Source organism: Canis lupus, chromosome 4 (genome assembly GCF_011100685.1).
Source record: "Canis lupus familiaris isolate Mischka breed German Shepherd chromosome 4, alternate assembly UU_Cfam_GSD_1.0, whole genome shotgun sequence".
Taxonomy (NCBI): domain Eukaryota; kingdom Metazoa; phylum Chordata; class Mammalia; order Carnivora; family Canidae; genus Canis; species Canis lupus.
The window spans coordinates 26,209,262-26,234,663 of NC_049225.1; the positions used below are offsets into that span (position 1 = coordinate 26,209,262).

The 25,402-nt window shown below is 44.8% G+C and overlaps 1 long non-coding RNA gene across 7 annotated transcripts in view; it reads left to right on the top strand.

Moving 5' to 3' along the window:
- The window catches only part of LOC102154060, an 85,418-nt gene that overhangs the window by 8,992 nt on the left and 51,024 nt on the right, over positions 1-25,402 (top strand). The window contains exons 4-7 of one of the 7 annotated variants that reach the window (XR_005357980.1): positions 13,987-14,082; positions 17,722-17,834; positions 19,639-19,814; positions 20,545-21,094. This is a non-coding gene — a long non-coding RNA (uncharacterized LOC102154060). Of the gene's footprint in view, positions 1-13,986; positions 14,083-17,721; positions 17,835-18,184; positions 18,414-18,438; positions 18,625-19,638; positions 19,957-20,544; positions 21,095-25,402 lie in introns of those variants that run through there. The other 6 variants (XR_005357978.1, XR_005357982.1, XR_005357977.1 and 3 more) reach the window with 6 other exon arrangements.

Below are 25,402 nucleotides of genomic sequence, written 5' to 3' on the forward strand. Positions count from 1 at the left end.
CCAGAACACCTCCCCTGTAAGGAGGCTGGCAGGGACAGAGGGTGCAGTACCGAACTGCAGCAGAGGCTTAGCAAATGGGTATGCCGGTCTGATGGTCTTGGTTGCTGCTCTGAAGGTGGAGGCAGGACTGGAGAGGAGGGTGACAGGAGCTTGGACAGACCTTTGGTCAGCCTCTGCTGGAGATCAGAGGCCTGGTGGAGAAAAGGGAGTGCACTGTGCTTGGACCCATCTGCCCCAAGGCTGCCAGGGGAGAGAAGTGCCCGAGGGGGCTCAACACGTCCAGCGCCAGCTGTTTGAGACTTCCCAGCCCAGATGCCAGACATGTGGGTAAGAAGCCTTTGAGATGACCACAACCCTGGCCACCAACACATGACAGACCCACAGTGGGAACTGCCGGGAGTCCAGGCAACCTCCAGATTCATAAGCAGAAAAAATGATCACGTATGAGTTTCCTAGGGCTACCTAGATGACAAATGACCACAAGCTAGGTAACAAACCAGAAACGTATTCATATTTGATTAGGGGCCCACCTGCCCTCAGCACAACCTCACCCTAACTAATTGCATGAGCAGTGATTCTCTTTTTCAAGTAAGAGAAAGTACTTTGCGTTTTAAAGTACTGAGGGTTAGGACTTCAACATATCTTTGTTGGGGACATAATTCAACACACAACACATGGCTGTTTTAAGCTACTGTTTGGAGTGCCGTAATACAGCTGTAGTTACTCCACACACCAGAACTAAGGGATGGCTGGGGAAGCAACAGACACATCAGTAGAAATGTAAGGAGAGGGGCACCTGGGTGGCTCAGTCGGTCAAACGTCTGCCTTCAGCTCAGGTCATTATTCCGGGGTCCTGGGATGGAGCCCCACATTGGGGTTCAGCAGGGAGTCTGCTTCTCCCTCTGCCTCTGTCCCTACTCGTGCTCTCTCTGTCAAATAAATTAGAAAAAAAAAAAAAAAAAGAAATGGAAGGAAATGGAAGAATTTACCAGACCGTCCTTCCAAGATGTATGTGGTTGGAGTAATTGATTTTCTAAGTAGGTTGGAGTTGGGGTAGAGCTAGATCCTCTCCCCAAAAAATGCATGTTCCCATAACGTGTGTCTGTAATAATAGGCAGCTTGCCTAGTGCCTTCTAATGGAGGAAAAGAGCTTGAGTTTTGCTTTGTAAGGTATTACTAGTCCCTTAAATAAATGTTGAGTATTTACCTAAAAAGAATCAACTTGATTATTAGAGTATTTCTGGCTCCTGTGTATCTCAGCATGGTCCTCTTGCCTAATGCCTCCCCCATCAGAGCATGTTGATTAACAGTGGGTGCAGATGTCTGATTAGGTGTTTGGCTTCTCTATAGACCATAAGCAACTCTGAGGGCCGGGACAGTCTCTGTCTTGTTCTGCCCTGAATCCCCAGCACAGTTCTTGGCACACAGTAGGTGCTTATTTTCTGAAAACATGGTGTTGGAAAAGGAACGAAAGGATTTAAAATCTATACGAGGATTAAAGGCTTTTGCAAATATGTCAGCTATGAAACATCTAATGATGCTGGGAAATATGTTTTTGAAATTCTCTTCAGTTAATAAAAGAGCCTATAAGGAAATAAAGGAGTTTTGAGAGGCCAGGAACAAATTGGAAATGTGAGACCAGGGGAAAAAGTGGTTGCTGTGGCTGCTGTGCCCCCTATGACCTACCTCACTGGCCAGCTCACAGCTTCCACACTCTGGGCTTCTGTGGCATAAGAAAGAAGCAAGGGATTCTAAAAACGACCAGATAGGTTTGAAAAGCAGAGGTTCTAGAAGTTCACGTGTATCACATTTGAAATGAAAAACTCAATGGATCAGTTAAAGAGAATAGACACAGCTGGAGAGGGAATTAGCACACTGGAGGACAGATCTGAAAACACTATGCATCATCATTCAGCACAGAAAGAAAAATGGAAAATATGGAAAAGAGGTTAAGAGATATGGAAGACAGAATGAAAAGCTCTAAGATATGTCTGGTCAGCTTTTTTGGAAAGCAATTCTAGAAATCATGGAGTGAAGCAATGTTCAAAGAGGTAGTAGCTGAGAATTTTCCATGATAATTAAAAAACCATGAGGGATCCCTGGGTGGCGCAGCAGTTTGGCGCCTGCCTTTGGCCCAGGGCGCGATCCTGGAGACCTGGGATCGAATCCCACGTCGGGCTCCCGGTGCATGGAGCCTGCTTCTCCCTCTGCCTGTGTCTCTGCCTCTCTCTCCCTCTCTCTCTGTGACTATCATAAAAAAAAAAAAAAAACAAAAAAAAAAACCATGAATCCTTGGGAAGTGAGGCGGCATGAAAATCCCTTGAGCCACGTGGTGCACTGCGGGGAGGAGAGGCATCTATAAACCACCGACGAAGATTCTGCCGACCTGAGCCTGCTGCCATGTGGAGACCCTGCGTGAAGCCACTGTCACCTTGTCTGACCAGGAGGCAAAACCTTCCACAGAGGACCTGCGGGACAAGAACTCAAAGTCATTGGACAGGATAGCAGTGAGATTTACTTCCAGGTGAAATGACAACACAACCCCAGAAACTTGAAGAATTGTACTGTCAAAGACAGGGAGTTCTAGAGAATTCATGCAGGTTTCTCTTTGAAGGTCAGAGAATTGCTGACAATCATGCTGTCAAAGAACTGGGAATGGAGAGAAAATATGATTGAAGCTTATCAGGAACAAATGGGATCTTTCAACGATTTAGATATTCCTTTTCCTACCCTTTACTCTCAATTCTTTTTTATTTCTAAAAACAGTTCTTTTGTAATGTGGTATTCAATATGGAATTGAAAACTGGTGCCCCATGTCTTTAAACATCTGGTGATTTGAATTCCTGTGCCCATTATTCATTATCATTTGTTTTCAGTTTGCTGATTTTTGGTGATCAAACCTCAGCCCCCTTCATATTGCCCTCTCCTTTTTATTTTTATTTTATTTTATTTCAAAATGTTTTATTTATTTATTCATGAGAGACACAGAGAAAAAGGCAGAGATATAGGCAGAGGGAGAAGCAGTTTCCCTGTGGGGAGCCCGATGTGGGACTCGATCCCGAGACCCTGGGATCATGACCTGAACCAAAGGCAGATGCTCAGACACTGAGCCACCCAGATGCCCCTCCCTCTCCTTTTAAAAAATTACATGTGTGCACAGAGAGGCCACCTTTTTCAGGATTGCATTTTCAGGCTTGTGATAAATAAGATTGACAATGCGAGTGTTCATAATGAGTCTCCCATCGGCCTTGAAGTTCTGGCACATGGTTGCTTCATTCCTGGACTATGACTTTCAGTGGGAGATGGAAGTTTTTCAGAGAACTGAATTGTGGAAAAATGACTTTTCCTTAATTTGAAGCTACTTTTTTTTTTTTTAATTTATTCATGAAAGACACACAGAGAGAGAGAGGCAGAGACACAGGCAGAGGGAGAAGCAGACTCCATGCAGGGAGCCTGATGTGGGACTTGATCCCGGGATTCCAGGATCACGCCCTGGGCCAAAGGCAGGCGCTAAACCGCTGAGCCACCCAGGGATTCTCTGAAGCTACTTTTAAAATTTGAGGATCTGGACCAAAAGAAGAAAAATATCAGGCTGGAGTCAAAATGACACAGATGGTGAGAATAATGACTAACTCCAAAGATGGTTTCACTGAAGAGAAAGCATTTTAAGGTAAAAGAAAAGTCTTGTCAGAAGATCCAGAAAAGTTCTAATTTTCATTAGCATTTAATGAAGTTATTAGCATTTAATGAAGTTATTCATGTAGAAGTGTATTCAACAGAACACTGCTCTCTTATTTGTACTTTTGGGGATATGGGTTTTTAAATGGTCATGTCTGTACCAGCTTCATTGAAATAAGAAAATATTTGTAAAAACATTAAAAAAAAAACAAACATGAGTCCTCAAATACAAGAATTCTGATAAATCCCAAATAGGATAAATAAAAATAAATCCATACACAGATACATCATAGTTGAATTGAGGAATGCCAAAGACAAGGGGAAGATCTTTAAAGTACCATCAAGAAAAATTTTTGTTGTTCATAACTTCCATGATTAGAAGAAATTAAACTAATGGCTGATTAGTCACAATAGTATCAATAGTAACAATGAAAGATAGAAGAGGAGTGGATTTTTTTTAATTTTTATTTTTTTTAAGAGGAGTGGATTTAAAGGGCTTTAAAAAAATCATACCAAGGAAAGATGATATACCTCAATTTCTGATAAGACTGAAATAATTAAAAAAAAAAAGACAAATAATTTTTCTCTCTTTTTTAAAAAAGATTTTATTTATTTGACCGAGAGGGAGCGAGAGACGACAAGCAGGGGGAGCGGCAGAAGGAGAGGAAGAAGCAGGCTTCCCACTGAGCAGGGAGCTTGATATGGGGCTCAATCCCAGGACCTCAGGATCATGACCTGAACTGAAGGCAGATTTTTATCCAACTGAGCCACCCAGGCGGGTAACCAACCAAATTTCTTTTAAGAAATTAAGGGTGCCTGGGTGACTCAGTTAAGCATCTGACTCTTGATTTTGGCTCAGGTCATGAGATTGAGCCCCAAGTCAGGCTCCACACTGGACATGGAGCCTGCTTAAGTTTCTACCTCTCCTGCCCCTCCCCCTGCCTGCATACTCTCCCTCTCAAAAAAAAAAAAAAAAAAAAAAAGGGAAAAAATAAGTATAGATCTTGGGTATATACTCAAGAGAATTGAAAATATATGTCCACACTAAAGCTTATACATGAATTTTTGTAGCAGTATTATTCATAATCGTGGAAAAGTGGAAATAATCCAAATGTCCACTGGCTTAGAAATGGATAAACAAATTTAGTATATCCATATAGTAAGAGTGTCATAAAAAGGAATGAAGTTCTGATGCAGGTGACAAGCAGGATGAACCGTGGAGACACTGGGCTAAGCAAAAGAAGCCAGCCACAAAGGGCCACAAATTCTATGATTTCACTGATATGAAACATGCAGAATAAGCAAATCCATAGAACAAGACAGATACGTGGCTGCCAGACATTGGGGTGAAGGAGGGGAAGGTGGTGACAGCTAATGGGTATGGGGTTTCTGTTTTGGGTGATGAAATGTTCTGGAATTAGATCACGGGATATTCATAAAACTAAGTATACTAAAACCACTGAATTGTACACTTTCAAAGGGCAAGTGTTATGGTACATGAATCATCTCAGTAAAAATACGAAACACAGGAATAAGGGCAGAAATAAAGACGTTTCATCCATACTAAAACGGAGAGAATTTATAAACCACAGACCCCCCCCCCCCCCCATCAAAGGACAAACTTGAGAAGAAAAATGGTCTCAGGAAGTAGGTCTGATATACAAGAAGAGATTTGAATTGAGAAAATAATAAAAATGTGGGTAAATCTAAACAAACACACGGATTGTCCAAAAAACAATGTCTATTCTGTGGGGTTAAACAGGAGATGGAACTAAAAGCCTGGACCTTAAGTAAATGGGATTAAAGCTTTTAAGGTACTTTGCATTGTTCAGGAGAAGGGTAAGATACTGATTCACTTTAGACTATATTAAGTTAGGTAATCATTTCAAAATGCCAAGTCACCAATAAAGAAATAAGTAGTGGGGCAGTTGGCTGGCTCAGTTGGTGGAGAATAGCGACTCTTGATCTCTGGGTTGTAAGTTCAAGTCCCACACTAGGGGGAGAGATTACTTAAAAAAAAATCTTGAAAGTAGAATGCCTCTCTTCCACACTAGTAGCTAGGGGGAAAAAATGGAGTAAAAAACTTTAATTCAAAACAATGCAACAAAGAGGATGAAAAGAAGCCCTTAGGAAGCAGGACAAATCATAAAAACCCCAACAACCCAAGGTCGCCTGGGTGGCTCAAGTTGGTTAAGTGTCTGCCTTTGGCTCAGGTCGAGATCCTGGGGGTCCTGGGATTGAGCCCCACCATCAGGTTTCTCTGCGGCTCCCCCTGCTTGTGCTCTCTCTTTCTCTCTCTGTCAAATAAATAAATAAATAAAATCTAAAAAAAAAAAAAAAAACACAAACCCACAACCACAAGCACCAAATAAGATCATGGAAATAAAGCCAAATATACTTGTAATCTTCATAAATATAAATAGACTGAACTCTTCAGTTAAAATGCATGGACTGTGAGATTGGATTTTTTTTTTAAATCTATTTATTTTAATCTACGATAGTCACACAGAGAGAGAGAGAGGCAGAGACACAGGCAGAGGGAGAAGCAGGCTCCATGCACCAGGAGCCCGACGTGGGATATGATCCCGGGTCTCCAGGATCGCGCCCTGGGCCAAAGGCAGGCGCCAAACCGCTGCGCCACCCAGGGATCCCGAGATTGGATTTTAAAAAGAATAGCCAAATGCTGCTTACATGAGATACATCTAAAACACGAGGACAGATTTTTAAAAAATTATAAGTAGAATGGTGAAAGAAGATGAGAAAAATACTAACCAGAAGAAAATTGGTATAGTTATATTACTATCAGACAAAATAGATCTAAGGCAAAAAGGCTATAGAAGGTATGGTGATAATAAAAGGTCAGTATGGGGGTGCATGGGTAGTTCAGTCAGTGAGGTGTCCGACTCTTGGTTTTGGCTCAGCTTGTGATCTCAGGTCATGATCTGGGGGTGTGGGATGGAGCCCCACCCCAAGCTCTGAGCTCAGCATGGAGTCGGCTTGGGTTTCTCTCTCCCTCTCCTTCTGCCCTTCCCCCTCAACTCTCTCTCTCTCTCAAATAATAAATAAATAAAATCTTTCAAGAAAAATAATATGTAAGATTAAAATTCACCAGGAGAAAATAGTAGTTCTAAATTCATAGATAACCTGATAATACAAATTCCTTGTCAGATACATGGTTTGCAAATATTTTCTCCTACTCCCTCGGTTGTCTTTTCACTTTATTGATGGTGTCCCTAGAAGCACAAATATTTCAATTTTGATGAAGTCCAGTTTAACTATTGTTTCTTTTATTATTCAAACTTTTGGGGTCATATCTAAAAATACTTTCCCAAATGCAAGATCATGGAGATTTACTCCTATGTTTTCTCCTAAGAGTTTTATAGTTTTAGCCCTTACATTTAAGTCTTTGATCCATCTTTTATTTTTTTAAAGATTTTAGGGATCCCTGGGTGGCGCAGCGGTTTGGCGCCTGCCTTTGGCCCAGGGCATGATCCTGGAGACCCGGGATCGAATCCCACATCGGGCTCCCGGTGTATGGAGCCTGCTTCTCCCTCTACCTGTGTCTCTGCCTCTCTCTCTCTCTCTCTGTGACTATCATAAGTAAATAAAATAAATAAATAAAAATAAAAAAAAATTTTATTTATTTATTCATGAGAAACACACAGAAAGAGAGAGAGAGAAAGGCAGAGACACAGGCAGAGGGAGAAGCAGGCTCCATGCAGGGAGCCCGACGTGGGACTCGATCCTGGGTCTCCAGGATCACGCCCTGGGCTGAAGCCGGCGCTAAACTGGTGGACCACCCAGGCTGCCTTGATCCATCTTTTAAAAATATAGGTTATTTAAATTCAATTTGCCTGGGACACCTGGGTGGTTCAGCAGTTGAGCATCTGCCTTTGGTTCAGGGCGTGATGCCGGGATCCTGAGATCAAGTCCCACATCAAGCTCCTCTGCCTATGTCTCTGCCTCTCTCTGTGTGTGTCTCTCATGAATAAATAAATAAAATCTTTTAAAAATTCAATTTGCCAACATATAACACCCAGTGCTCATCCCATCATGTGCCCTCCTTAATGCCTGTCACCGAGTTACCCCATCCTCCCAGCTGCCTCCCCTTCTGCAACCCTTTGTTTATCTCCCCGAGTCAGGAGTCTCTCATGGTTTGTCTCCCTCTCTAATTTTTCCCTACTCACTTTCCCTCCTTTTCCTTATAGTCAATTTCACTATTTCTTATCTTCCACATATGAGTGAAACCATAAGATGATTGTCTTTCTCCGATTGACTTATTTCACTCAGCATAACACCCTCCAGTTCCATCCATGTTGAAGTAAATGGTAGGTATTCATCTTTTCTGATGGCTGAAGGTCTTTGATCCATCTTAATATTTGTATATGCCATGAGGTAAGGAGTCAACTTCATTCTTTTGCAAGTGGATATCCAGCCGTCCTGTTGAAGACTCTCCATTGAATGGTCTTGACACCCTTATTGACAGTCAGTGGAGGGGTGCTTGGGTGGCTCAGTCAGTTAAATGTCCAACTCTTGATCTCACTCAGGTCTTGAACTCAAAGTTGTGAGTTCAAGCCCTGCATTGGACTCCACACAGGGCATACAGGCTACATTAAGAAAAAAAAGTTAGTTGACCACAGTATATGGGTGTTTATATGCTCTCAATCCTACTTTATCCATCTGTGTATCTATCTTTGCATCAATACTCTACCATCTTGATTACTGTTGCTTTGTGGCAAGTTTTGAAATCAGGAAGTATGAATCTTTCTACTCTTTCCTTTTTCAATATTGTTTTGGCTAGTTCTGGTCACTTGTAATTCCATATGAATTTTAGAATCAGTTCATCCACTTTTTAAAAAAAAAAAAATTTATTTAAGCTGGGGAGGGATCCCTGGGTGGCGCAGCAGTTTGGCGCCTGCCTTTGGCCCAGGGCACAATCCTGGAGACCCGGGATCGAATCCCACGTCGGGCTCCCGGTGCATGGAGCCTGCTTCTCCCTCAGCCTATGTCTCTGCCTCTCTCTCTCTCTCTCTCTGTGTGACTATCATAAAAAAAAAAAAAAAAAAAAAAAAAAAAGCTGGGGAGGGGAAAAGGGAGAGGGAGAGAGAGAAAATCTGAAGCAGACTCCCCACTGAGTGCAGACCTGAGCTGAAATCAAGAGTCTGGCGCCTAACCAAGTGAGCCACCCAGATGCCCCTCATCCATTTCTATAAAAAAGTCAGCTGAGATTCTGGTAGGTGATTATATTGAATTGGTACTCAAGTCTAATGTCACTTTTCGGGGTTAACACAGCTCCAATCAGCTGGTCCACTGGAATAGGACCAAAAGGCCTCCTGGCCAGGATGATCTGGTGTGCCCTCATACGTGTATCCTTAGGTGACCACATCAGTGTGTCACTGGAACTGAATATATATGGTAAGAGTATAGATGGCTGAAATGGAACCCAGATCTTTGAGAATCTTCCAAGGTTGTTGCTATGACTGTAGTAATGGATAATCTTAGGTTGGGTCCCCAAGAAGCAGACCTTGAGATGAAGATTTGAGTGAAAGTGGTTATGTGAGAGGTGGTTCTGGGAAGTGCTGATAGGACAGCGGGGGAAGTGGGCCAAGGAGGAGAAAGAAGCCGGGAGAATGGGCCTAAGTGAGCAGGTTATTGATGTGAGCATCTGAGGCTTAGTTCCATTGGGAACCTCTGGGAGAGGATATAGACTAGGGTTTCTCAACCTCCACACTACCGATATTTTGGGCTGGATAATTATTGGTTGGAGGTTGGGGGGGGTGGCGCTGTCCCATGCATTGTAGGATGTTTAGCAGCCTCCTGGCCTCTACCAACTAGACGCAGGTAGCAACCATTCAACAAGATATCTCCAGACATTGCCAGTGTCCCCCAGGGGCAAGATCATACCTGGTTGAGAACCACAGGTATAGAACACATCTCAGAATTGTCACCTTCAAGAGGGGACGGAACTGGGATACTTGCACACCAACTCCCATTCATCATCACTTTAGGGATATTCTTGGGGGTGTCTGGTTCCTGGCACCTGTGGGCTGTCTTGAGAGTCTACTGAACATGATTCCAGGCCAGAGCAAGCTCTCAGGCAGTGTTGCCCATACCCGTAGTAGGCAGTCACAAACACGCATGGATTGAATGTGGGGTGATGGGGTGTGGGCACCCACAGTGCAGCTACATAGATCCTCCAATGTGCATCTTTGGAGACACCGATTCCTCGCCAGATCTGCAGCTTGGCCTGGAAATCCATGTTCCTGGGCTCTGCAGTTCCCATGTGCACACAGGGTTGAGACCAACCCATCCAAGGCCAAAGCCTTGCTCTTGGCCCCTCACCCCACTTCCTGCAGGCCTGGCCCAACTCCTGCAGGATGAGGAAAGATGGAATAGAAAAGTTTTAGACTGAAAAGGCCCACAGTGATCTTGTTTTCCTGGGTGGAAGGCCCAGGGTGGGAGGGTGTAGGTGTGCTCCCAGAATCCTCCTCCCGTCGGTATCTCAGCTCCACGAAATGAGTCTCAGCTCACTTGCAGGGTCTGCGGAATATTAGGGTCAGCCTAAAGGGATGTTGTCCTTTTTCAGGATTCTGTGTGGTTTGGTGCCTCTCTTCTCTGGACCTCAGTGTCCCTTATGTAAAAAACAGGAGGGCGGGGGGAGCGAGCCAGCTGACCTTGAAATGTCCTATCTTGAGTGGCTGCTGAGGTCCCGGGGAGGCCACGAGGAGTGGCTGGAGGGCCAGAGCCCACGGGCAGCCAGGAAAGGTGACTCTGTGACAGCTCGGGCCCCCAGTGACGTTTCTGGCCTCTGATCTCGGAGCATTTCCACTGTGTGCCCGACACTCGGGGCCTGGTCACAGCCCAGCGCGGCCCCTCGCTCACTCAGGAACATCTGCTACAGCATTTACCACGTTAATAGATTAGCTTTGAGAATCGGGCAGGTGTTTTCCACCCAAGCCAAAAAACATCAAAATCAGATTGCTCTCCAAACCTTTCCACACAGGCAATCGAGTTAGAATGACTCATACGGTCTAACAGATAATAAAACACACATAACATTTGCTTTAAGGTACAGGCGGGGGTATTTTGTCCCGCGCTTAGGAGAAACAAAAACTCACTCTATTTGGGAATAGGGTAATTGAATACAGATGGGAGGAGGTAAATGAAAGAATTTAGCAAATATCTCAGTGGAATAGCTAATGGGAATGAGACAGAATAGGAAATTAAAAATTATTCGAAGCAGATGGACCATTCTTTGAGTTTTTAAAAATTTATTAGGGCCGCGAAAAAATGTGTCTGTTTATTTTCTACGGCCATGAAATTAATGACTTGGTGAGTTTTGCTTGTGCAATTTTATGACTGCCATGTCATCTGTCATAATTTGGGGACTGTTTGATATGGATTTATGAATGTCCCCACCCCCCCCTCCCCCTCCCTGATTTATTGGTGTGGGTCACACGTGAATTAGGTTGTCCCCTATAGAAGGCGCGAGACCAATGGCAGCATAAGCCCGCAGGCCCTGGGCGGGGGACCTTGGGAGATTCTCAGCCCCGAGGTGAGGGGCAAAGCTGAGGAGGGTCATTTCGGGGCTGTGGGAAAGGGGCAGGCCTGACCTAGCTGAACTTCCTCTGTGCGGGGGTGGGGTGGAGGGGTGAGCCCAGCCTGATTCCTGGGGAGACGAGGTGTTGGGGAAGGAGCTCCTTGCAACCTGCTGGAAGCTCAAAGCCAGCCCAGGCTGCTAGTGCTTGGCGGGACCAGGGTGGGGGCTGTTGCTGCAGCCTCAACCTGGCCAGGTAAGGGCCATCTGGCTCCCTTTCCCTTCAGCCCCTGTAGTGGGGCTCATCTGCCCCCAGACCTGAAGCTCAGGGAAGCAGAAAGTTCACCTTGACTGGGAATTTGTTTGTGCCTGGCCAGGTGCTCAAGTGCCTTCTGTGGGTGGTGGTGAACGCAGGGCTTTACAACCAGCACACTTGAACCAGCTCTGCCCTGATTCATCCTAGCTGTGTGGTTTGGGGCTGGCCAGTACCCTCTCTGAACCTCAGTTTCTTCCTCTGTAAAGTAGGAATACAGATGTCTAACATTAGGGATGTTTTGAGGATCAAAGGAGATAATGTGACACCGCTGGCACAGAGCAAAGTAAGTGTTAGCTAATATTATTCTTAACAATCCTTCTATCAGCATCTTAAGATGGATATTATTATTTCTACCTGACAGATGGGGGGAGACTGAGGCTCAGAGAGGTTAAGTGATTTGCCTGAAGTCACACAGTTAAAGTGATGGACCTGGGCCTTCTGCACAGATTTGTTCTTTCCTCTAGAACTCTGAGCCCATCCTCCGATCTCAGGGTGATAGATTCATGACCATGTTCTCTGGTTCCTCTAACTGGGCCTGGCCTGATTCCCTACTTGGCCAGTGCTGGTGGTGGTGAGGGGTCAATCACAAATGCGGTCCTGGTGACCAGTCCCTTCTGATGCTTGGGTTCCCTGTGGGGACGAAGAGCCTCTTATTGACCCCATTGCTGGGCACCCATCCAGGTGTGGGTGACAGGTGTCCTGCCTCAGGACATTCCAAATCCCCTACCTGCCCGGGACCAAGTGCCTGAGGACACTGGGGAAAGGGCTGGCTGTGGGTGGAGCCCAAGGTCCTCCTCAGGCCAGGGAGTTCTCTGGGTTCTTCTCTGTAGCCCCACCCATTCTGAGAAATCCAGCCCCTGTGGGCCACTCTCAGTGCCTCCAAATTAGTAACAATAACTCCTATTTACTGAGTCCCTATGGTGGTCCCACTCCTGTGCAATGTGTTCATGCAACCCACCATTTATCCTTCCATTGGTTAAGTTTTGTTGAGGGAACAGACATACATGGTCTTTGTCTTCACTGAACTTATATTCTCGTGAGGAGGATAGGTAGTCAATAAACACTTTACTAAAAAAAAAATAAATAAATAAATAAAATAAACACTTTACTCTTTAAAGCCTTAATTAGTGGGGGAAGGGGTCTTTAACTGGGCGATGGGCATTAAGGAGGCCACGTGATGTGATAAGCACTGGGTTTTATACTATATGTTGGGAAATTGAATTTAAATTAAAAAAATAAACACTTCACTCTCTAATGCCTTAAGTAGTATTATGGGCTTTGAAGAAAATTAAAGCAGGATAAAGGATAGAGAGGGAGGGAGGTGTTGGGTGGGAGGACTGTCCCTTTTAGATAGTCTGGTCAAGGAAGTCCTCTCTGGCAAGGCAACATTGCGAGCTGAGACCTATAGGCAGTGGGCCACGCATATGGCTCTCTGGAGAAAGAGCTTTCAAATATAGGGAACAACAAGTGCAAAGGCCGTGGGGTGGGAGGATGGTTGGCAAATCCAAGGAATAGCAAGCAGGCTCAAGCAGAATTAATGAGGAGGAGAATAAATTTAAAGGACATTATCTGACTTGATTTTTACCATTACTGGTGAGGACACTGAGGCTTGGAGAGGTCAGGTTGCTTTGCCAAGGTCATGCAGCAGAGAAAGCTTACAGCCCTGGGTCCATTTGGATTTTTCCCACTCTACCACACTCCTTCTCTGAATATTATAATTGGGAGACATAGAGTGAGACCAAGGGTCTAGCAGTAGGGCAAGGGCTGGAGAAGACTCCAAGGCTCCCCCAGTGCAGGAGGCCCAGGGTGGCCCCAGCTGTAGGGATTCTTTAAGGCCAGGATGCTGGGCTCTGACAGGGCAAGATGGATGAGAGCTCTAGGCTTAGTACCCAGCCGAGTTTCCTGAATGGTTTCATCCAGATGGTCTCTGGGAGGATAAAGTTTAAGAAGATTGATTCCTTGGGAAGGAAGGACAGGAAGGAGAAAGGGCTCCTGGCTGGCCTGCCCACAGTGGAAACGTCTCTTGCCCTCAAATAAAGGAAACGACTGCTTTGAAAGGTGTGACTGCCCAGGCTTAGTGCCCTGTGTGATTTGCAGGCCTCAGGAGTGAGATGGGAGGACAGGAAAGGGGTGCTGAGGGCGCAGGACATTCCCGCCTGGGAGGAAGGTAGAGGGGAGCAGCCTCCAGCCCCGTGGGCAGGGGCACCTGCAGCCCCTCCTGGCGAGGAGCCCACTCTCGTCTCCTCCGCCCAGCCAGGATTTCTCCATCTCCTGCTTCTTCATCTCTGGATGACCTACTGGTTCCTGTCGAGCCCTCTGCTCATACTGAGTGGTTCCTCGATGGGTGGAGGACCATCGTTCTGTGGTGGGGTGGCCAGCGAGGCGGCACTCTGTGTGCATGTGTGTCTGTGCGTGTGTGTAATGTAAATGATACGTGGGACTTGTATCATTGCAGGAAAACTGGCAGAAAGGCAGATGCCTCCTGGGAGAGAAAGGACAAGACTCCACTTCTTCCTGTGTAGGATTTGAAGGTATTAAGAACTTTTGGAAGGTGAGCATGATAAGGACCCAGTGGCAATGTGCTGACATTGACTGTGGTGATGGTCGCACAGTTCTGTGACTACACCAAAACCCACCGAGCTGTACATTTTAAATGGGTGAATTGTATGATGTGTGAACTGTATTTCGATGAAGCAGTTCCTTACACTACAACAAAGGGACCCAGTGGCAGGGAAGGTTATTGGGGTCCCTGAGATAAAATTGCTTGGGATTGTGGGCTTGGGACCAGTGGGTGGGCTGGTGGAAAGGGAGGTGGCTGTGGGTGGGGTGGAGAAGGCAGCCAAAACCAAATTCTTCCTTAGGCCCATCATCTTAGTTTGTGCCTTGGGATTGTATGTGTGGTGAATTATTGAAGAATATTTCTATTTTTAGAAAATCTCAAACAGATAAAGATACCAAAGGGGTCTTTATGAAGATGTCAAACAGGAATTTTCATATCCAACAGAAAGAGAAGAGTACAAGGAACCCCAACAATTATCAGTGCATGGCCATTTCCTTCCATCCACCTTCCCGCATACTTCTGTCCTTTGCAGATTATATTGAAGGAAATCCCGCACATCACATCATTCCTCTGATAATACCATTATTACACCTAGAAGAATAGTAACTCCTTAAGATCATCAAATATCTGGTCATTATCTGAATTTCCAAACATCTCATTAATGTCATACTTAAAAAAAAAAAATCTAGGTTGTCAGAGTCAGGATCTAAATAAGGTCTGCACAATTGTGGTTAGTTGATTAAGTCTTTTTCAATCCAAAAGGGCCTTGTCTGTTTTTAAATTTTTTCCCTGAAGTTGATTTGTTGAGGAAACTAGAATGTTGTTCAGAAGAGTTTCTCATACTCTGAATTTTCTAAGTGTGTATTGCAAACCTCCTCTGGACTCTAAATGTCCTATAAATTGGAAGTTGGATCTAGAGGTTTGATCAGATTTAGGGGTTTTGTTTGTTTTGTTTTAGTTTTTTTTTTTTCCTTCTGTTTTTGGCAAGGCTACTCTGTGGTGGCATATTCGTCCAACAGGAGACACATAATGTCTGGTCGTCTCTTTATGATACTCAATACCTAGATCCATAAATTCACAAGGGGCTGCAAAAACTATCATTCCTTCTTCCTTTGCTAGCAAAGAGAAAGTTCTCTTCACCTACCATTTGGTTACTGAGTATAGTTGATAGAAGAAAAAGAGCATAAAGTCTGGGTTTGTCCTTTTATTTATGAGTCTTCAAAAGAACAAGTTAGTTTCCTATTATCTTCCTGGGTTTGTTTGCTTTTAGTATCATTATGAACTTATAGATGTAAACATATTGATGCATTTCAAGCCCATTGCAGTTAGGTTTATTATTAATGCCTTACTTGTCCCATCTTTGTTCAAGGGGGGCACTTCAGGTGGCTCCGGAGTCCTTTTGACACTACCCTTGTGGTCTTTGGAGTGTCCTTGCTAACGGGTATAACATGGCTCATCTTACACATTTTCTGCCTCAGAACTGGGATCTGCCATTTTCTGTGGCTGAATAAATCTAGGTCCATCTGGGGGGAGGGCCATTCTCTCTCACACTTTGGCCTGGGCACTGTATGACCCAAAAAGCTAGACCCAGTTTCATTGCTGTGGACAGAGCAAGTAGCAGTGGACTTGGCATAAACAGCATTTCCCCTGAGAAAGCCCTCCCTGCTCCCCCAGACCACAACAGCAACTCCCCTTTCTTCCTTTCTTGTTTTACTTGTTTTTCTAACAGTCAACATTATTAGTTGCAAACAATAAAAGCTGTCTCTGGTAACTTAAATGATTAAAAAAAAAAGATTTATTCAGGGGTGCCTGGGTGGCTCAGTCGTTTGAGTGTCTGCCTTTAGCTGGGGTCAGGATCCCACAGACCTGGGATCCGCCCGAAGTCAGACTCCCTGCTCAGTGGGGAATCTGCTTCTCCCTCTGCCCCTCCTCCTCGCTTGTGCTCTCTCTCCATTTCTCTCCCACTCTCTCAAATAAATACATTTAAAAAAACAGATTTATTTATTTACTTGTCTGAGAGAGAAAGGGAGAGCACAAGTGGTGGGGTGGGGGGTGGGGATGGGAGAGAGAATCTCAGGCAGACTCTCAACTGAGCATGGAACCCAACTCAGGACTTAATGCCACAAGCCTGAGATCATGACCTGAGCCGAAATCAAGAGTTGGAGGCTTAGCCCACTGAGCCACCCAAGTGCCCCTAAATGATTTTTTTAAAAAAGTATTTATTAGGATATTTGTTTGGCCACATTGGCAAACAAAGATGGTTTATTTCTTGTAAAAATACAAGGTGATGGGCAGTTGGGGAAGGGAGGCTGCAGGGTGGCTCTGCTCCTCAAAGTGGTCCAAGGACCCGGGTTCCTTCTGTCTTGTGGCTCCGCATCCTCCAGGGCAGTGCTGCCCAGCGGAGCTTCTGGTGATGACGAGAGCTTGCTCAGTGTAGCCCCCGGCCACGTGTGTCGGCTGAGCACGTGAAGGTGGCCAGAGTGAGTGAGGAACCCAGTTTTTAATCTTATTTGATTTTAGTTAACGTAAATAGGCCCACGTGGCTAAAGGCTCCAGCGTCCAACAGCGCACCCCCAGGCTGCTGTCCTCACCCGCCCGGCGGAAGGAGACTCCGGGTCCTCCTGGGAGATTCCCGGAAGGGGCGGGGAAACGGGAGGGCGAGCCGCTCCCTTCTCAGGACACACATCACTTCCTCTCACATCCCATTGGTTGGGGCTTAGAGGACCACGCCCAGCTGCAAGGGAGTCTGGGAAATGAAGTCTCTAGTTGGAGAGCCGCATCTTCAGCTGATGCTCGGTAGTGGCTGCTACTAAAAGGAAGAAGGGAGAGACTAGATATTGGGGGACAGTGAGAGATATGGAAACTGGGTAGCTCTAGACTATTGCTCGGAGTCAGGAGGTGAGGAAGGCAGAGGACCAGGCTTTGGGGCCTCCAAAGCAGACAAGAAACAAAATTCGGGCAGCCCCGGTAGCACAGCGGTTTAGCGCCGCCTGCAGCCTGGGGTGTGATACTGGAGACCCAGGATGGAGTCCCACGTCGGGCTTCCTGCATGGAGCCTGCTTCTCCCTCTGCCTGTGTCTCTGCCCCTCTCTCTCTCTGTCTCTCTCATGAATAAATAAATAAAATCTTTAAGAAAAGAAAGAAAGAAACTCAAAATTCTCCCTACAACACTGATCCCGAGTCTTACTCACCATGCGTCCCTGGCAATGAGTGTTTGGGACACAACTGTTCATGTTGTCAGCCAAATATTTTTTTTTTTTAAGATCTTAAAATTTTATTTATGATAGGTAGAGAGTGAGAAGCAGAGACACAGGCAGAGGGACAAGCAGGCTCCAGGCCAGGAGCCCAACGCGGGACTCAATCCCAGGACTCCAGGATCACGCCCTGGGCCAAAGGCAGGCGCTAAACGGCAGAGCCATCCAGGGATCCCCTGTCAGCCCAAATCTTAAAGCAGGATCCTGAGTTCTACAACTAACTGCATGCTCTTTTCATTACTTAATCCTCAAAAAAGTCTAGGAGGAAAAAAAAAAAAAAGTCTAGGAGGAAGGAACTCTTACTGTTCTCCTGACAATCTTGGTCTTCGTCTTTGCCTCACGGCTGTGTCCGTGTCTTCTCTCTTGTCTCTCTCAGATCTCCCTCTGCCTCTCTGAGGACACTTGTCATCGAATTTAGGATCCACCTAGATAATACAGGACAAGCTCCTCCGGAGATCCTCTGCTTACTCACACCTTTTGCCATAGAAGGTAACTTACTTGCAGGTCGGGATAGGACATAGGCATATCCTTTTGAGGGTGACCCTATATCCCACTACAGCCCAATTCCCATAGCTGGAAAGTGAGTCCCTGGATTGTACAATTCCAGGGACACAATGTTTAACATAGTGGGCCCTGCTGGTAACAGGCCAGGCTGATTCCAAAGCCCCCTATTGGGGTTTAGCCTCTGAAGGGTTGAGAGTTCTAGCAGTTCAGGAACAGAGGGCAGTGGTTAGCCAGCATGAACACAGGAGGCTGGACTTGAGAGGTTCACATTCTGGGTGAACTGCTCAGCTCCAAACCATAGGTTTCTTTTTGGTCTTTCTCTTCCCCCTTCCTAGGCCCTCCCCTGCCTAGGGGGTGTGCTGTGCCTCTCAGAAGACTTCCTCACATCTGTAAAGTGCTTTATCCTTTATAAAGCAATTTCACATAGTATGAAATTGAGGACTTTTTTTTTTTTTCTAGAATTGGCGCCACTTACTGTTCTTGATTTAAAAAGCAGAGGGGTTGAGTTCCTTTGTCTTCAAGGAAAAACAGTTCCCAGATTAAGTTGATTTTTTTATATGACCCTTGCTTGATTTCTTTTTGGGGTCAGTGGCCTTTGATAGAAGAAAGTACCCGTGATCCTCCAGCCTGAGGAAATGGCAAGAGAAGAGGAGGCTTGAGCAGCCCAAGGCAGGAAGCGGCCGCCTTGAGTAGGGCCTCTCGGCAAAGCCAGGGCTGCGGAGAAGGAAGCTGCCCGAAGGCCTTGCTTGCCGCCCCCCCCCCCCCCCCCCCCCCCCCCCCCGCGGAGGCTGGGCCCAGGTTCCTAGGGGCTGGGTGCCAGGCTGGGGAAGCGCCGGGGGCGGGCACCTGGCTGCTCATGGCTGCTCTTCCCCCCTTGAGTGCATTGATGCTCATCGACTGCAAAGCTGCTCACCTTTCCACCCTCGGAACCCACGCAGACACACACTTGTGCGCGCGCGCACACACACACACACACACACACACACACACACACAGGTGCCCTTATGAATAATCACTGCTAGCACTTGTCAGGCGCTTACTCTGTACCAGCACCGTTTCATCAAGTGCTTTCTGTCCACCAGTTCATCTGAGTCCTTCCACAACCTATGGGATGGGTAATGTTATTTTTCCATTTAACTGGTATAAAAACCGAGGCTTGGAGAAGCTAAGTAACTTGCCTGAGTTTGGATTTGAACCCAGTCCCTCTGGGGCTGGGTCTGTACTGCCTCATCCAGGCCCCCACTGCTCACCTACACACATGCATGTGAGCACACACACACACATACACACACTGACATGTATCAGCCTTCACATGTATACACAGATCCACTCATGCACATGCGTGCAAACACACGCGCACACACATCTTTTGCTATTCACAATGCTTCCAGACCCGCTTGTGTGCAAATAGACTCTGACACGCACACTTACCCGCCAACCCCGTGTGTGCCGCCCCTCTGGCCTGCCTGCCTTCCCCTCCCGGGGGCCAGTTATCTTCTGAAGCCAATGACTGAGGCCAGGCCGGGCCAGGTGTCAGGGTCAGGATTGGGGCAGGGTGGCTGCTGACAGGGTGATGGAAAGCAGGAAAGTCACAAATAAGCAAACAGCCCCGCCTGGACACAGCCTTGCCGAGCGTTTCCTGAATGTCCAGGGACATGTTTATTTTTCCACGACTGTCCAGAGCCGATCCCAAGTCTTTCCCTTCCCGAATGGCTGTCTTGATGGAGCCATGGCACCGTGGGTCTGGCTCCCTCACGGCTGATGTTTATAAATGTCTCTTCTCTGACAGAGGCCCAGAGGCCCCTGTGGGGTGGGTGCAGTCTACTTTTCAGCCTCGTCTCCCCCCACCCCAGCTCCAGATGCCCTGCTGCCGCCTCTCTGACCCCACACCCTGCAGCCCGTCCTGGCCTCCCTGCTTTTGCTCAAGCTGTCCCCTGCCTGGGATGCCCAAGTCCTGTTCTCCAGGTAAATCCTACTCTCCTTCTTGGATCACACTCAAATGATACCTCCTCCAGGAAGCTGTCTAGGATACTTTCAAGGAATCTTTCTTTCCCTGGCATTAAAAAAAAAAAAAAAGTTTAAACATTTTAAATTGTGATTAGATACACATAACATAAAATTGACCATCTTAGCCATTTTTTAAGTGTACACAGTTCAATGGTGTGAAGTACATTCACATCATTGAGTGGCTGTCACCACCGCCCATCCACAGAAGTCTTGGCATCTTGCAAAGTAAAATTTTGTACCCATTAAACAATAACCCCTTATGCCCTCTGCCCCTACTCCTGACAGCCACCCTTCTACCATCTGTCTCTATGAATTTGATCACAATAAGAGGAATTGTGCAATATTTGTCTTTTTTATGTCTGGCTTATTTCACTGTCGTCAGTGTTCATCCTTGTGGTAGCAAATGTCAGAATTTCCTTTCTTTTAAAGACTGAATAATATTCCATTGCACGTTTAGACCACATTTTGTTTATCCATTCATCCATTCATCCATTGGTGGAGGCTTGGACTGCTTCCACCTTTTGGCTATTGTGCATAATGCTGCTGTGGATATGGGGGTACACGTATCTCCTTAGCATTTTGTTCTTTTAACACAGCACTTGTTTGTCTATTCATCTGTGGATGGATATTTGGGTTGTTTCCAGTTTGGGGCTTTTACAAATAAAGCTGCTAAAACATTTTTCTACAGGTCTTCACACGGATCTATGCTTTCATTTCTTCTGGGCACATATCTGGCAACAAGGTGGATGATAAGCCAGGGGTATGTTAACTTTCTGAAGAGGCTGTCAAACTGTTTCCCAAAGTGATCGAACCCTGTTACACTCCTAGCAGCCGTGCATGAAATTTCCAGTTCTCCCCCATCCTTACCAACACTTGGTATGGTCAGTCTTTTAGATTTCAACGGTTTATTCTAGTAGGTGTGCAGCAGTATCCTAATGTGGCTCTAATTTGCATTTCCCTATTGACTATTGTTTGCCATATATATTCTTTGGGAAAGTGGCTGCTCAAATATTGTGCTCAATATTGTGCTCAAATATTTTTATATTGAGTTGTTTGTTTTCTCATTTTTGAATTTTGAGAGTTCTTCATGTTTTCGAGACGTAAGTCCTCTCCCAGTTGTGTGATTTGTACAAATTCCTCCGAATGTATGACTTGTCTTTTCATTCTTTTAGCATTGTCTTTTGAAGCATAGAAAACTTTAATTTTGATCAAGTCCAATTTACTATTTTTTCCCTGTATGTATCCTGTGTTTGATGTCATACCTAAGAAATTTTTGCTTGACTCAAGGTACAAAGATTTCTAGAAATTTCCAGTTTTAGGTTTTACATGATAAGTCTATGATCCATTTTGATCTAACACTTTGTATATAGTATGAGGTATAGCTTGAATTACTTTTTCTGTTTTTACATGCACATGTCCAATTGTTTCAGCACCATTTGTTGAAAAGACTAGCTTTCTTCACTGAATTGGCTTTGCATCTTTGTTGAAAATTTATTGTCCACATATGTGTGGGTCTCTTTCTGTTCCATTATCTGTTTGTCTGTCTTGATGCCAGTTCCATACTATCTTGCTAACTGCAGTTTTCTAACAGGTCCTGAGATCAAGTAGTGCTAGACTTCTTCCTTTGTTCCTTTTCAAAGTTGTTTTGGCTATTATACATTTTTTTTGTATTTCCATATGAATTTTAGAATCAGCTGAAAATTTGTCAGTTTCTGCCAAGAGCTCGCTGAGATTTTGATTAGGATTGCTTTGATACTGTACATGAATTTGGGGAGAAGTGACCTCCTGTCTCCTGACCTCTGAACCTGGTATATCTCTCCACTTATTTAGGTCTTCTTTATTTTCTTTCAGTAACAGTTTGTAGTTTTCAGTACATAAGTCTTACACATCTTTTGTCAGATTTATCCCTAAAAAGTTCATAGTTTTGATGGTATTATATGATTTTTAGAAACATTTAAGGCTTTATTGAGGTATAATTTTTTTTTTAATTCTTCCTTCCAGGGATCCTGCCACTTTTTCAGTCAGTGAATTTTTCTTTTTCTTTTTTTTTTAATTTTTTATTTATTTATTTATGATAGTCACACAGAGAGAGAGAGAGGCAGAGACATAGGCAGAGGGAGAAGCAGGCTCCATGCACCGGGAGCCCGACGTGGGATTCGATCCCGGGTTTCCAGGACTGCGCCCTGGGCCAAAGGCAGGCGCTAAACCGCTGCGCCACCCAGGGATCCCCTTTATTGAGGTATAATTGACAAAATTGTAAGATATTGATTTATTTATTTAAAAGATTATTTATTTATTTATTTATTTATTTATTTATTTATTTATTTATTTTAGAGAGTGTGTGTATATGTGAGAGAGGAGGAGAGAGAGAGAGAGAGAGTGTTTGTGTGTGTGTGTGTGTGTATGAAAGAGAGTGTGAGCTTGGGGGTGGGGAGCAGAGGGAGAGAGATAAGCAGACTCCGCACTGAGCAAGGAGCCCTATGCAGGCTCAATCCCACAACCTGGAAATCATAACAAGAGCTGAAACCAAGAGTCTGATGCTTTAACCAACTGAGCCACCCAGGTGCCCCCCAAATTGTAAAATATTTAAAGTGGACATCACAGCAATCTGATACACATATACACTGTGGAAGGAGTACCCACCCCTCCATGTAGTTAATTGACATCCATCACTTCATGCATTCTTTTTTTTTTTTTTGGGTAAGGGTTCAATCTCTAAGCTGTTAGCAAATGTCAGTTATGCAATACAGTGTTATCAACCATAGTCACCATGTTTTACATTAGATCCTCAGACATTGTTCATCTTATAACTTTCTGTAGTGCCCTTTATCAGGTCAAGGATATTTCCTTCTATTTCTAGTTTCTGAGAATTTCCATCATGCATGGGTGCTGGATTTTGTCAAGTTCCTGTTCTTGTATTGAGTGAGATAATCAATTGGCTTTTATCACCTTCATTCTATTAATATGGTATATCATATTTTTTAAAACATTTTATTTATTTATGATAGTCACATACACAGAGAGAGAGAGAGGCAGAGACACAGGCAGAGGGAGAAACAGGCTCCATGCACCGGGAGCCCGACTTGGGATTAGATCCCGGGTCTCCAGGATCGCGCCCTGGGCCAAAGGCAGGCGCCAAACCGCTGCGCCACCCAGGGATCCCTGGTATATCGGATTAATGGAGTTTTGGATATTATTATTATTATTTTAAAGATTTTATTTACTTACTCATGAGAGATGGAGAGAGAGAGAGAGAGAAAGAGAGAGAGAGAGAGAGGAGAGAGGCAGAGACACAGGCAGAGGGAGGAGCAGGCTCCATGCAGGGAGCCCGACGTGGGACTCGATCCCGGGTCTCCAGGATGACGCCCTGGGCGGAAGGCGGCGCGAAACCACTGAGCCACCCGGGCTGCCTGAGTTTTGGATATTAAATCCATCTTGGATCCCTGGGATAAACTCACCTGGTCAAAATGTATTTTTTTACATATTGTTAGGGTCAATTTACTAAAATGTTGTTCAGAATTTTTTTTTTCAGAATTTTTATATCAAAGGATATGGGTTAACAGTTTTTTAGTAGCATGTCTAGTTTTGGTAAAGTAATGTGAGCCTCATAGAATGAGTTCAGGAGTATTCTATCCTCTTCAACTTTCTGGAAGAGTGTGTAGCGTTGATGTTATTTCTAACTTAAATGTTTGACAGAATTTACCAGTAAAATCATCTGAGACGAGGAAGGTTTATGACTGTCAATTTGATTTCTATAAGAGATATAGGAATTTTCAGGATATCTATTTCTTCTTGAGTGAGCTTTAGTAGTAGTTTGCTAAAAAATTGTGGCCATTATTTCCTCTTTGTTTCTCTTTTCCTTTGGGGATTCACACTGTGCATGTGTGTGTGCTAATATAATATAATATAATATAATATAATACAATATAATTGTATAATTATATATGAGGTTGCTTGAGGTATCCTACAGTTATCTGATGAGGTGGTGAATTTTACTTTTCTAGAAGTTGATATGGGTCTTTTTTGTATCTTCCATTTCTCTACTTAACATGTTTGCTGTCTCCTCCAGCTTTTGGAAATATGGATACGGTTACAATGACTGCTTTAATGTTCTTGTCCACTAATTGTAATGTCTGTGTCAGTTCTGGGTTTTTATTGATTGATTTTTCTCCCCTTTATGAGTTGCATTTTCTTACTTCTTTACATGGGTGGTAATTTTTGATGAATGCCAGACATTTCGGATTTTACTTTGTCGAGTACTTTATATTTTTATAAATCTTTCTGAGCTTTGTTCTGGTTGCCATTAAGTTACTTGAAACAGTTTGATACTTTTGGGTTTTGCCTTTAAAATGTGTTAGTGGAACCAGAGTAGTGTTTTCCTAGGGCTAATTTTGCAAGACCTTTCTAAAGTACTCTACCCAATGCCCAGTGAAAAATGAGGGTTTCCAGTTTGGCTGGAAACAGGAAATATTCTTGGCCCTCTAATCTTTCCTGACCATTCTTCCAGTGGGCTTGGGTAGCATCCTCATACACCGTGTCCTGGCCAGTACTTTGCTGAGTATTTAAGGGAGAACTGCACATCTCTGAGGTTGTCTGTGCAGCTCTTTCCTCTCCAGGAATCTATCCTGCAAATGCCAGATAACCTTGGTTTCCTCAGAGATCATCTTAGCTCCATCTCCTTAATTCATCTCCTTGACTAAGCTCTGCCTGGGATTCTTCTTCCCTTTGCTGCATCCTAGAAACATTCAAAGCAATACATTGGGAGAAGTCTATGACTTTTGGTTTCCCATCTTTTTTGCTTCATTTTCAGTGTCTCAAAGGTGGTCTCATATATTTTGTACCATGTTTTAGTTATTTCAGGTGGGAGAATAAATCCCATCCCTGTTACTCCATCTTGGCTGGAAGTGAAAAGTGCTCAGTGCTCTTTTGCTTTCAGAATAGTGCCATTAAACTGGGAGACTATTCTGGAAGACACTGAGGTGGGTTATGGGATTGGCTGGAAGAGAAGTGAGTTTATATGACAGGATATGTATCTCTGCACCCATAGCTGTATATCTATCATCCCTGATTACACATTTGTCTATATGTCTGTCCACAAGGCTGAATTCATTCTACTGGAGTTGGGAAGCTGTCTGTGGCTGCCCCCCAGGACAGGGTTCTTCCTTCTGCTGCTCAGGTGAAATTCCAGGCTGCTCATTTCATCATTCTGCCAAATTTCTGGATGTCTCATGCCAGAGTTCATTGGGTCTGGGCTGGCCTGTGTACAGGCTGCAGATGAGCCAAGCAGGCATTTGCCTTATGTAGTTCTGATTGGGAGGAGAGGGTGGGAGCAGAATGGCTTTTCTGTTTTGAGTTGGCAGGGGCTGATCTGAGGGCCCTCCCTCTCCTTTCCCTTCCCACAGGCCCCAGGCTGACCATTCTGTGATTCCTAGCTTGCATGCTCATCTCTCCGGGCCTAGCAGGGCTCTGGTTGTTGCCATCAGCCCAACCTAGGTCTCAGAGAAAAACACCTAGTGTTCTGTACAATGGATTTTTCCATTGGTTTC